Source organism: Octodon degus, unplaced genomic scaffold, assembly GCF_000260255.1.
Source record: "Octodon degus isolate 3935 unplaced genomic scaffold, OctDeg1.0 scaffold00074, whole genome shotgun sequence".
In the NCBI taxonomy this organism is placed as follows: Eukaryota; Metazoa; Chordata; class Mammalia; order Rodentia; family Octodontidae; genus Octodon; species Octodon degus.
In genome coordinates, this window is record NW_004524650.1 from 857,667 (window position 1) to 871,068 (window position 13,402).

The window sequence follows — 13,402 nt, forward strand, 5'->3', positions numbered from 1 at the left end:
GCATAGACATTTAAAAAAATCATCTATCCATTGATGGACACATAAAAAATTTCCATTTTCTGGCTACTGCAAACACTACTATCATGTACAGGAGTATAGATGTCTCTTTAATGTATGATTTCATTTTGGGTTCAAGGAGGCACATATCCAGTAGTAGAATTGCTGGATTCCAAAGTAACTCTATTTTTTAACATCTTGATGAACATCTATACAAATTATAGTAACTTACATTTCCAGCCATGATCCTTAAGCGCTCCCTTTTCTCCACATTCTTATCAGTACATGTTAATCTTAGTTCTTTTTTATAAGCCATATAGCTCACAAGGTGTTAATGTCCAGAATACATAAAGAATTCCGCAAACTTCATAGGAAGAAATGAACAACCTTATTTTTAAAATGGGCAGCAAACAAATAGACAATTTTCAGTGGAAGACACAAGACAAATAGGTATATAAAAATTGCTCAGTGTCCCTCACAATAGGGAAATGTAAATTAAAAGTCCAATGAGATATCACTTTGCCTTAGTGATGTTGGATAACCATATCTAACATTTAAATTCACTGCAATAAATGGCATAGCTCTAACCCGTAATCACATCCTCTGATCTGAGATCTATTCTCTCCTTAATTAAGTCCTGTCTCTTTTTTCTTTTTCCTTGCTTTTGGCCTTTGTGATTTTTTTAATGATTGCTTTTCTTCCTGGGACACGTTCCTTCTCTTGAGTTAACATTAGATCCTGAAGTACAAGCATAAAAAGCAAATACTCTGTGTAGCCTGGAAGCAGTGCTTCACTACTCCAGTTTTTTGATACTGCCTTTGTCTCTATAAATTATCTTTCCATTATCCTATAATGATAATAATTGGACATATTTGTAGGGTACCATGGGATGTCTTGCTATACATATACATTGTTTAATGATTGAATCAGCTTAATTAGAACTTTTATCCTATTAAATATTTATCAGCCTTTTTTGTAGTGTGAACATTAAAAATCCTCTCTTGGGCTGTTCAGAAATATAGGATACTTTGGGCTAGAAAGATGGCTCAGTGGAATAAGAGCTTCATTGGCAAGTGCAGGGGCCTGAGTTCAATCCCTGGTTCTGAAAAAAAAAAAGATATATAGGACACTTTATTATTAACTATAGTGACTACACTTCCCTTTAGAACACCAGAATTCTTGATTCCTCCTATCTGTTATAGCATGGAATCTGTTAGCCAGTCTACCTTCTCCCTTCTGACTAATATTTGAGTTTTTAGCTTGCTCTTTAGGCATTAATGGGATACGTCACCTCTTAAAATATTTTATTTCTTGAATTTCTGTGCTGCCACATCTCCTATCTCATTCTTCTTCCTTCCATTATGCTTATGATTCTCAAACCTATAGCTCCAAACTATTTTTTTTGGACCTTTATGGCTGCTGCAACAATTTACCACAAAACAGGTGACTTGGAACAACAAAAATGTGCTGTCAGGCCAGGGCTATGGCTCACTATGCCAGTGGCAGAGTGCCTGCCTGGCAAGCATAAGGTTGTGAAATCAATCCTTGGTACAAAAAATAATAAATAAATAATAAATAAATTAAATAAATTTTCTGTCTCACAGTTCTGGTTTGAAATGAAGGCGCCAGCAGAACCACCCTCCCTTTGAAGCCCTAGGGGAGAATTCACTCCTCCTCTCTCCTGGCTTGTAGTGACTGTGGGCATTTCTCCCTATAGTGATTAGTCCCCTTTGTCAACTAAGTCAGGCTATCCTAACAAGATATTTCATAAAACACTGACTGGAATGTTGCTGGGAAGATTTTTTTTTGTAAATACAGTATCTACAATTAGTTAACCTTAAATAAAATAGATTTTTTTCTTTACTATGATATTTTAAATAGAAAAATACACTGGTAATGTAAGTGGAGCTTGTGAAGAAAGGCACTGAACTGCTAGGTGTACTGGCTTCCCTGGAGTGCCCTCTGTGTTCTGGCCACTGCTGTCTCTGCGCTGCACCTGCTCTCCAGCCCTGCTCACCTGTACGCTCTCCATGTGTGGAGGACGGGCACACGCAGGACCTGTGCGCCGAAGTCTATTCCACACCGCCTAATAGGGCCAAAGAAATGCCATGTTCGTGGCCATCATGCGTGGTAATACACCACCAGCGGAATTTATAATAGGCTGTTGTTTTACAAAAACTGACAAGTAAATTTTTCAATTTATATGAAACAGCAAAGGAGAGAAAAGAAACAATAACTACTTGAACAAGCAAAGATAAGTAGGGGGATATCAGTACTTAAAGATGCAGCTACAAAGACATGTAGCATATGGATAAGAATAGATAAACAGAGTAAGCAAACAGAACGCATGTGGTCACTTGACCAAAAGCACAAATAATAGCACATTTAATGGGAAAAAGGATGGCCTTACTGATAAGTACTATGGAACCACTAGATATTTAGATGAATAAAATATAAACTTTGATCTTGGCTTCAGGTACAAGTAAAATTAATCTGTGAAGGCTGATGAGATAGCTCAGTGGAACAAGTGCCTGCTTGGGCAAAAACAGGGGACAAGATTTGACCTCCGGCACCACATGGCATGCTGGCTCAGCCCCCACTCATGCTGAGCTGGTCACCAAGACCGGCCATGATGGCACACACCTATAATCCTAGCTGGGGAGGCTCTAAAAAGGAGGATCATTATGAATCCGAGCTGTGTAGTGAGACCTTGTGCCAAATACATTTTTAGAAAGTTAATCTGTGAGATGGATTATACAAATCAATGTAAAAGGTAAAACTACCATTAAAAAGAGAAACATAATACCATACATGGAAAAAAAGTATTTACAACTCATATATCTGTCAATATATATCATAGAGTCCCAAAAAATCAACCAGCTAAAACAACCCTCATTTTAAATTTTTTTTCAGAACGGGGGATTGAACTCAGGTCCTTGCATTTGCCAGGCAAGCACATACTCTACTGAGCTATCTCCCCAGCTTTAAATTGTGATTGATTTAAACTGGCATTTAGTAAATGAAAATATTCAAAAAATCAATATATAAATGAAACAAAACAGCACCACTATCCATTACAGAAATACAAATTAAAATTACAACATTATACTCTTTTTCTGTCAAATAGTTAAAATTTGTAAGGTTGACGAGGCCAACTTCTGGTGAAGCAATAAGCAACTGGATGTCCCATATTTTGCTTGGGGGGGTATAAAATGATACAATTCCTTTCAGAAAATGAACTGATTTTTTGCTAAATAAATCTGGATATACGCCTTTTTATAGCCTAACATTTGAACTCCTAAGTAAATAACCAAGAAATATAACTATGTAAATTGTACACACTTTCTTCATAATAGTTAAAAACTACTCAGCTTTTCACAAGAGAATGCTATAGGCTTATACAAAGAAGCCGTTTTTCACCTTCACTTCTACATGTGCCATGTCCCCAAATCCTTGGGCAGTGACAAGCCATCCTCTTCAGAAATTTTTCTCCTTTTCTACCAATTTAAGTTCATAAGAGTTTGGAATGTTCTTAGCTGATCCTGCTTCCTAATAACAGATTGTCCCAAGTGTGGAGCAACATGATGTTTCCCAAGGATTTGCCAGACGCATCAAGAAAAGCTCTTAGTCTTTCCCTGATGGCAGAAATATAAAAATACAAAATGTAACAGCCAAAATTTCTTTTCTTTTCTTCTTTTTTCTTTTCCTTTCTCTGTCTTTCTTTCTTTCTTTCTTTCTTTCTTTCTTTCTTTCTTTCTTTCTTTCTTTCTTTCTTTCTTGTATTTAGGACAGGGTCTACAAGGTCTACAGGGTCTCACTGTGTAGATCAAACTCGTAGTCATTTGCCTTTTTTCAGTTGAATCCTGAAAGTGCTGGGATTACAGGTGCGTTCCACCACGTCCAGTCTCAATCACTGTCTCAGTGCACCCCAGGGCCAGCACAGACACTGGGGATTGAACCCTGGCTGCTGCGTCTGCGTAAGAAGGCGCTTTAATCCACTGAGCTATTTGGCCGGCCCAACAGCCACAATTTCTATCCAGAATATGCAATCAATGTGCAGTGAGGAGAAAACCTGGCACGTGAAGAAAACCAAGGGTCACAGACAGAGCAAGAAGAGAGGGAAGAAGGGCACAAGGAAGCAAGAGAATATGAGAGGACAATCTGGTGGCCTCCACTGTGTCACTTTAGTTATTTCTGTAGTGGGGCTACATCTCTTGCTTATCCTATTGTTCATAATTTAACCTGAGGTGCCATGTTTCCCTGAAAATAAGATTTAGCTAGAAAGTAATCAGCCTTGCAAATTAGAGAGAAAATTCCCCTTCCTAATCAGCCTATCTTGGCCTTAGCTGTTATCACTATTCTTTGTTCAGTGGCTAGTTTGTAAGGCAAGTAAAGGAAGGATAGGGCTGATTGAGGCTGCTATTTTTGATGTCTAGTTTTCAAGGTTGAGTATTTCCCAGCACGTTGTTTTCATTGAAAAGGAATAGCCCAGGCTCCTAATGATAACTTTTCTCTTTCTCTGTTTTTTCCATTTTTGCAATTTTCTAGGCTCACAAAGACTGAGTTCTTTAAGAAACCTGCTTTGCCATGGGGATATGCACACAAGACAGGCTCTTGGGAATGAGTGTCATAGAAGGAGGAAATAGCACTGGACACAGGGAGAAGTTAAGAGGCCGCGCAGTCTCACTGAAGACCTCAGTTGACCCTGATTTGATTGTAGGAGCAGGAATGGCTTCCGTAACTGTCCTAGTTTGGCTCAGGGGATCCCCATCCACATTCATCAGGGATCTGAGGCTCTCCAGAAAATGTATCATGACAAAGCAATATTCTACAATGAAGGCAACTGAAGAGGGGTGGCGATTGACGACCATACTGAGGCAATGCTCCCACCTGCTAAGACTGCAAATCTTTTCTTTCTGAGTTGTGGATATTAGTAACATGTTACTGAATCCTCACAGCCCAGCATAGGCCCTTTCTTTCTGCATGGATTCCAGTTCTACCAAAAAAAAAGTACAGACATACCTGCAGGACTTGCAAATGTAACTTAGTATTAGCTCAGACTACTCCAAGAGCAGTTACTAGAATCATATCCATCTTGCATTCTATTATTCCATTATCCTATGAACTTTTCAGTTTTCTTTATTAAATTTCAAAGCAGAGATTTTGGAGTCTTAACATAGAACAGAATATTATGTACAGTTGTTAAAAATACAGACATATGGGATATACTTCTGAGTGACTGAAGCAGAAGTTCTTCAGAAGAGCTTGGGAAATGATATTTTTAAGAAAAATATATAAATGGCACAGTACATTTTGAAATGCGGGACCAATTCTTAGATATTAGTTACAAAGTTCAACTTCTATTGGCATGTTATTCTTTAAACTACTTCAAAACAAACAATGCTATATATTCAAACACACATTTTGATAAAAATTCAGTTAATGGCTTCAATAGGTATCAAATGTGAGTGTGTAACTCGTGACGCATTGGCCCTAAAGCAACATGATAATGCAGACCTCTATGGCTCTCATTGAAACTTGCAGAAAATTCTAGTCACAGCTGTGACATTTACCATGGTGTCTCTCTCTCTCTCTCTCTCTCTCTCTCTCTCTCTCTCTCTCTCTCTCTCTCTGTATTTTAGGGAAGAGCCTATAGGGTTTTCAGGGTCTCACTACTAGATTGGATTCTTAGTGATCCACCCTTTTACAGTCTCCCAAGAGCTAGGATTACAGGCATGCACCACCAGGCCCAGTCTCAATTGCCATTTTAGCATGCCCTGGGGCTGGGGCTGGCATGGCAGGCTGGGGCATTGAAACCCTGGCCCCTGAGTCTACTTGCAGGTGCTTTAATCTCCTCAGCTATTTGATTGGTCCTTCCACCCTTCTCCCTCCCTTCTTTCCTCCCTCCCTCCCACCCTTCTCCCTCCCTTCTTTCCTCCCTCCCTCCCTCCCACCCTTCTCCCTCCTTCCCTTCCTCCCTTCCTCCCTCCCACCCTCCCTCCTTCCCTCCCTCCCTCTCTCTTTCCTTTTTTCTCTTTCTTTCTGCTTTTGTTCTCATGGTCTGTACATGGCAGTTGGTTCCTTTTTCGGACACTAGTACAATGCTAGGTGTTACCCTCACTTCCACAAGGGGCCACCCTCCAAACTGACATTAGCACTCTCTCCACTTTGGCCCCCACTGCCTCTTCCATCTCTGCTGATGCAAGGGGTCACCATGTGCATCTTCTCTGGGTATCCAATGTGTCCTGAGGGCCATATCAGCTAAGCACTGCTGCCGATTCCACTGGTGTTACTGGAGATTTACTGAGCATATGCAGGAGACATATAGATTCTGGCATTTTGCAGTAAATTGGGGCAGGAAGGCCCTCTGTCATTTTTTAACGAACAAATAAATTTTTTCAGAGACTGGGCATGGTGGCACGTGTCTGTAATCCCAGCTCTTGAGAGGCTGTAAACAGGTGGATCACTATGAGTCTGATCTAGTAGTGAGACCCTGCACACCCTGTAGACCCTTCCCTAAAAATAAATAACTAAATACATCTTTCTGGTTTTCTTTAGTGAAATATCTTCTTAATTTTTTACTTCTTATCTTCTCTTAGACTTTACACTAGAATTTGATCAGAGACAGTACAATAATAGGTTGTACTATCAGCCCCTCTGCCACCCAACATAAAGCTCTGTTGCTGGCCATGTATAGGGGTTTCTTCATCCTGTAGCATGAGTTCGTCTTGGAAGTCCTTTGGTCCTTTAGGTAGCTAGCTCTCCAAAGTTCTGCTTGGCAAATGGGCATATTTTATGGTCAATTTTTTCAATTAATTAGATTGGTCTGAAGATGAACTTTGTAGCATATATCAAACTTAACTTTACATTAATATTATAATCATGTAATGTGCCCAGAGATGATAAGAGAAAATTTTTGTGACTTGTGTTAGGCATTAAGTTTCCGAACATGATCTTAAAGCATAATCTATAAGAGAAAAAAATGCAAGCTTATAAAATTAAAAGCTTTTGCTATATACTAGGGGGAAGTATCTGCAAGTCATGCATTCAGAATATATGAGAAACTGTTGGTACACACACAAAAAACCAAGAAAACAAACAAACAAATGTTTAAAATAGATGAAAGCCTGGGCACTTATCCAAGAGGTTATAAAGGTTGGCTAAACAGCATATTTTAATAATGTTCAACATTATTAGCCATAAATGAAATACACATATAAGCCCTAAGGGTATCACAGAAAAGCACTGGAAAGCTGGAAGAATCCTGTCATGCTAAGAAGGATATGGGGCAACCAAAACGCCCTGCAGGCTGTACAGTGGCTTAGTGTACAGTAGTGACAGTAGTGTGACTGTAGTGTGAAATGATAGTGTCACTGTGTGGGACAGTTTGCCAGTTTCTCATGAACACACACTCAGCATATTGCTCAGGGACTCCTCCTTCTAGGAGAGGTGAGCTTCTGATTATTATGAGCCATTCAGGTCTCTCCATTCTGGTTTGTTTGGCTACCACTGACCCAACAAAAGGAGGCCATCTAGTTTGGAGAGACTAAACTCTGAGGAGATGAACAGGCCTCATTTGTCTCCAAGCCCATCTGCCTGTGTGTCCATGAGCAAATAGTCTGTTACAGTAGAAAAAAAAAACTTGGAAACATATTACGAGACAGTATACCTCTCCAAGTTCTTTCTCACTCCCAGACATCTTCAGCTTTTTCCTGCAGAAAGGAAGCTGGCCCTTCACCTCCTTGAGTCAGCATCTTCCTGCTCTGTCACTTCATCTATGCTGAGGAGAGAAGAGGGTATGGGTTGTGTATTTGGCAGCAGGACATGTAAGGAACCCATTTTTGTCTAAAAAGATTTAGTTTTAGAAGTTTAATTTCGGTGGCGGGTGAAATAGCTCAGTGGTCTAAAGTGTCTGCTTCTGCAAATGTAGGCAGCCACAGGGGACCACGGTTTGATCCCAGGGACCACATGCCACGCCGGCCCCAGGCTGTGCCAGCCAAAAAATCAAAAATAAAAAAGTTTGATTTTATGTCTCCAATTACATGATCACAAATCACCTGCACACAGTTTAACTGGTGTTCCTCATCAGAAATCCCTGTCGCAAACTGGAAAACAGGACAAAAGTTTTTCAAGTGGAGAAACTGTGACACACACATACAATAGACTACTATTCAGCAATGAAAAGAAACAAGCTAAAGATGCCTGCTGTGATTTAGAGAAATCCCAGGTCCACTTTGCTAAGAGAAAGATGCCAGTTTTGTGGGGCTGGTGAGATGGCTCAGTGGTCTAAAGCACCTACTTAGAACAAGCTTAGCAAAGCAAAGGGACTGCGGTTCAATCCCCCAGCACCACATGCCAGCCAGCCCCGCCCCTGGTGGGCTGAGCTGGCCACACACACACACACACACACACACACACACACACACACATAAATAAATAAATAAATAAATAAAAAAGAAAGATGCCAGTTTCGAAAGAGCAGATATAATAGGGTGCCATGTATTTAATGCTCAAACAAGTAAATGTGGAGATGGACAGTAGGCAAGTCGTGGCCAGTGGTCAGACGAGGTGTAATCTGATTAGAAAGAAATGAAATGAATTACTTGAGAAAATGTAAGGAACTCTTTCTTTACCTTAATTAGAGTGACAGCTACTTGACTCTCAAATGTTGGAATTCAGAAACCTAAATATGAAATGAGGAAATTGACTCATGTGACTTAAAACGTAAAACAAAAATTTGACTAAGCAAAATTATTGCTTACATTTTACAAGTATCTCAGCGGATTTATCAGGATGTAGTTATATACAGATAATAAAGTACCATTAATGGTATGTTTTTCCACATGTTAAAATTTAACTAGAGACCTTATCTCTGTAGGTAAAACACATATATTAAATATTTGTGTGTCAAATATATTTTCATCACTTCATCTATGTTGGCTTCATTTTAAAACATGCTCTGCTTATAAGGTGACAGAATTGGACAGATTAATTCTGGGCTGCATTTGTCCATGAGCAAGAAGAACTTGCCTTTTATTCAGTGCAGTAATTTCAAAACTACCAGAAAAACAGAAACAACTTTCTCTGGCAAGGTGTATGTCCCATGCTCATTTTAATTTGCACATACACATTTTGTGTGTGTGTATGTGTGTGTGTGTGTGTGTGTGAATGTGTGAATGTGTGTGTGTGTGTGTTTGTGTGTGGTGTTGGGACTTGAACCCAGAGATTTGTCATGTTAGACACTTTACTACTGAGCTAAATCTTGAGGAAATCATGGATTGTTTGATCAGGACATGAAAATGACTCTCCAAGCCCGCATTCCATGTCTACTTCTAGGTCAGTCTCTTTCTCTCACAAAAAAGGATGAAGGAAATGTAGTTGATAAAAGGTAAGTTGGGGCTGGGGAGACGGCTCTGCGGCATAAGCACCTGCCTGGCAAGCACAAGGTCCTGAGTTCAATGCCTGGTACCAAAAAAAAGAGATAAGTTGGCCAGACAAGAACTGTGCTCCTGTAGGAGCTGAAAAGGTTGAACTCTTAGAAAGGAAGATTATGATGGTGGTTACTAGGGGCTGGGTGAAGGGAGTGGCATGGAAATATTAGTCTAATGATGCACAATTACAGTTAGAGAAGAGGAATAAATTCCAGTGATTATTGTACAACGAAGTGACTATAGTTAGTTATGTATTATATTATTGAAAATTGCTCATAATAATTTAAGTGTTCTTATTTCAAAAAAGATAATTACATAAAGTAATACACATACTAATTAGATCAATTTGTCCCTTCCACAAAATATACATATTTTCAAACATTATGTCATAGAAAACAACTTTATTTTGACAATTAAATAACACTTTTAAAATGAAGCATATGGGCTGACCAGACAGCTCAGCTGACTAAAGCCTGCTTAGGCAGGGACAGGGACCAGGGGTTGATCCATGGCATGCCATGCCAGCCCCGCCTCCAGGGGGTGCTGCAACAGCGATTGAGACTGGGTGTGGTAGCATGCACCTGTAATCCCAGGAGGCTGAAAACAAGAGGATTACTACAAGTCCAATCTGTGCAGTGAGACCCTGTAGACAAAAAAAAAAAAAAAAAAAAAAAGCGTATGTCATATACACCGGATGTAGAATTGGTAAAGACATGTAATGCCTCTTTTCTCAATTTATCCATGTAAAAATGCCATAAAATATGGAGTACCTTCTACTCACAAGTAAGCTGGACAGCCGACTACTGTTGTATTCCTCCTGGCCATTTGCATGGGACGCTAAAGACGACTAAAGTGAAGAAACAGAGCCAGAGTGCCTTCACCGCACAGCTGGACAAACACGAGTTCTAGAAGAGCAAGGCCCCTGCCGGAGCAGTCACTTTCCCATGTGTCTGATTTCAGGAGAGGTCTTGCTTGTACACTGCTAGAGGGAGGAGAAAAGGACATGCTTATGATTTTGATGGAATAATGTCCCACTATACATTTGGTAATATGCTACTACATCAATTCCATCCTTGGAAGTATAAAAGAGGCCTAAAAGTCAACTAATTCTAACATGTTATTAATTTCATGAAACAAAATTTTGAAAACTCAGGTTGCATTTTTCTATCTTTAGTAAAATGTTTTTAAGGAAACAAATTGTTCTTCACTGTTTACTTCAAATACCTTCATATGGGGACGGGTTGATAGCTCAGCGGCATAAGCACCTGCTTGACAAGCACAAGGTCCTGAGTTTGTTACCTGGCTAAAAAAAAAAAGAAAGATAAAAATACCCTCATATACATCAGAATGCTTTATTAAATCATAAATCTCTCTTAATCATTTGTTCTTCAAATGCTCAACCATTATTCTATTCAGTTTTCTTTAAATGTTTCATTTTTAACCCTTTGAATATTTTTTTAAGCACCTGTCTCCCAATTCTAAACAATTGCCTTCCAGGTAGAGGCAATCTGAGCCCTCTAAAACTTCCTCACTGATAACTAAAACCTCAAAAATATTTTCAAAAGAGGAAAAGGAAATGCGTACAGGGTCTGGAGGTAGTGTCATTTCAGGATTCTGAGAAGTCCCCACACTTTCCAGGCCATCTGGTCAAAACCTAATTACTAATGAATGAACGAGGTTCCCCCTCCCCCAAATACAGCCTTAAGGGGAATTAAGCCAGGATTTTTGAAACTGCCTGGCACAAAAGAGCTGCTGAAAACAAAAAACAAACAGGGCAGTGATAATTTCAGCACAATCAAGCCATGTAAAATATGTATTTCCATTTACTAATGAATAGTCAGGGACACTTAGGTGAGTTACTTTCAAATGTGTGCCATCCAATAATGCAGCCACACTAATTAGAATCAATTTAATTTCATAAAAAAAAAATGGACACCAGCCAGCATCAGATATTTTTTTCCCAGAAATAAAGATACTGTAGCTTTAATTGTGCAAGGAACTGAACAGGTTGTCATGGAGATGGCAGTGTCTGATAGGGCTGCTCTACTTCTCTGGCCTTGTTCTGAGCTCGAAGTGGAAGGTTCTACTGTTAGTGTGGGATTTCAACTCCTGCAAATAACACCTATGCTTAAATTATTTTTACTGTAGTTTTGTTCCAGGTGTTATCTTTTGTTTCATGCAAACAATACGTGTGCTCAAAATGACAATAATGAGTGTTTTTAGAACGTTCTGCTTTGTGATAGTTTGCAAACCCCGGAATGGCTCCTGCTATAGTTTGGAAATGTTTGCCACCTAGTGGTAGTATTTGGGTAATGCTGGTTGGTATTGGCAAGCATAGTCATCAGACGTGGAGACAGAAGAGTAACTACCTCTATAAATGAATTTTCATTTTTTATTAGCTACTAAGCATATATGATTTTCCAAAGTTCTTATTTAATTTTAATAAAATCTTTCAAGATATTTGCTCATTTAACTTTTAAAATTATTGATATACTATTATTTTATAATATCTATTATTTTTATCATCTATAGAATCTACAGTAAAGTTCCCTTTTGATTTCTGAGGCCTTCTCTATTTTTTTTCTTTCTTTTTTTTTTTTTTTTGGCAGAACCGGGGATTAATCTCAGGCCCTTGCGCCTTCCCCGGCAAGGGGTTTTTTCTTCTGAGACCTCCCCCTCGCCCCGCACACATCTTTTTTTTTTTTTTTTTTTTTTTTTTTTTGGCAGAACCGGGGATTAATCTCAGGCCCTTGCACTTGCCAGGGAAGTGCTTATTCCACTGAGCCATCTCCCAGGCCCTCTATTTATTTTTTCTTAAGATACATAATTTTATTATATTTCTGAAGAACCAACTTTTGGCTTTGATTTATTGTGTGTTTTCTACTTATTAGGTTTGCATATGTCATAACTATTCTACCCTCTTTTCATTGAATTTGATAGTTTTATAGATTTTTGTTTTTGTTTTTCATTACCAGAGATTGAACTCAGGACCTTGTGCTTGCCAGACAGACACTTATTCTACTGATCTATCTCCCTGGCTCCTATAGTTTCTTTTCTTTTGTTTTCTTTTCCTTTTTTTTTTTTTTGAACGGGGTATTGAACTGAGGCCCTTGCACTTGCCAGGGAAGTGCTTATTCCACTGAGCCATCTCCCCAGCCCTTCCTATAGCTTCTTGAGATAGCTAGAATGTTGATAGTTACCTTTTCCTAATATATGCACAGAGGCCTATGTATTTCCATCTTTCGGCTTCAGTCTGTGCATGACTTTAGTTGCTTATATATTTTTTGTATGCCAAATATGTTAAAATTGATCCCCAAGTATTTTCCAATTTTTATTTTGGATACTTATTTTATGAATACATTTTTATAAATGCATATGTCAGTGGAAAATGCTAAGGGTTTTTTGTTTTTATTTATAACTTAATTTTCTACATACAATTTCCTTTAACCGTAAAGCAAACAGATCCTTCAAGGGAACTATTGCTTAATAAACTTATATAACTATTTACCCCTGGTGTTTCTATGCTGTTGCCTGAGTATCTTTAAGGCTTAGAACAATTAATCAAAAGTTTGTCAATTCATTTCTCTTTATTAGAAATCATTATCTTTTCTACCATACTTCTACAGTATTATTTTAATGCTATTAAGTACTAATTACATGATTTTATATTTGGGAATCAATGTCTGTGCATGTGTGCGCACCTGCATCTTGGCTTTTTGCTAGTCTGAAGAGTTCCCTGGTAGAAAAAATGCCTTGGTGCTTTGTTACTCCTTTGCAATGCCCAACAAACGCTGACGAAGGTGATGAACTGTGTGCCCGCCACCTTTCCGCTTCCTCCTGCAGCATTCTGACTCTCCTCCTTTTTCTCCTTTTTTTACTGGCTGGTTAGTCCAGTAGTTCAGGTGTTCAGTAGGGTGGTGGCTGCTGCACAGGGCTGATGAATGGGTGCTTATCTCTGCTGGGAATGCTATCAC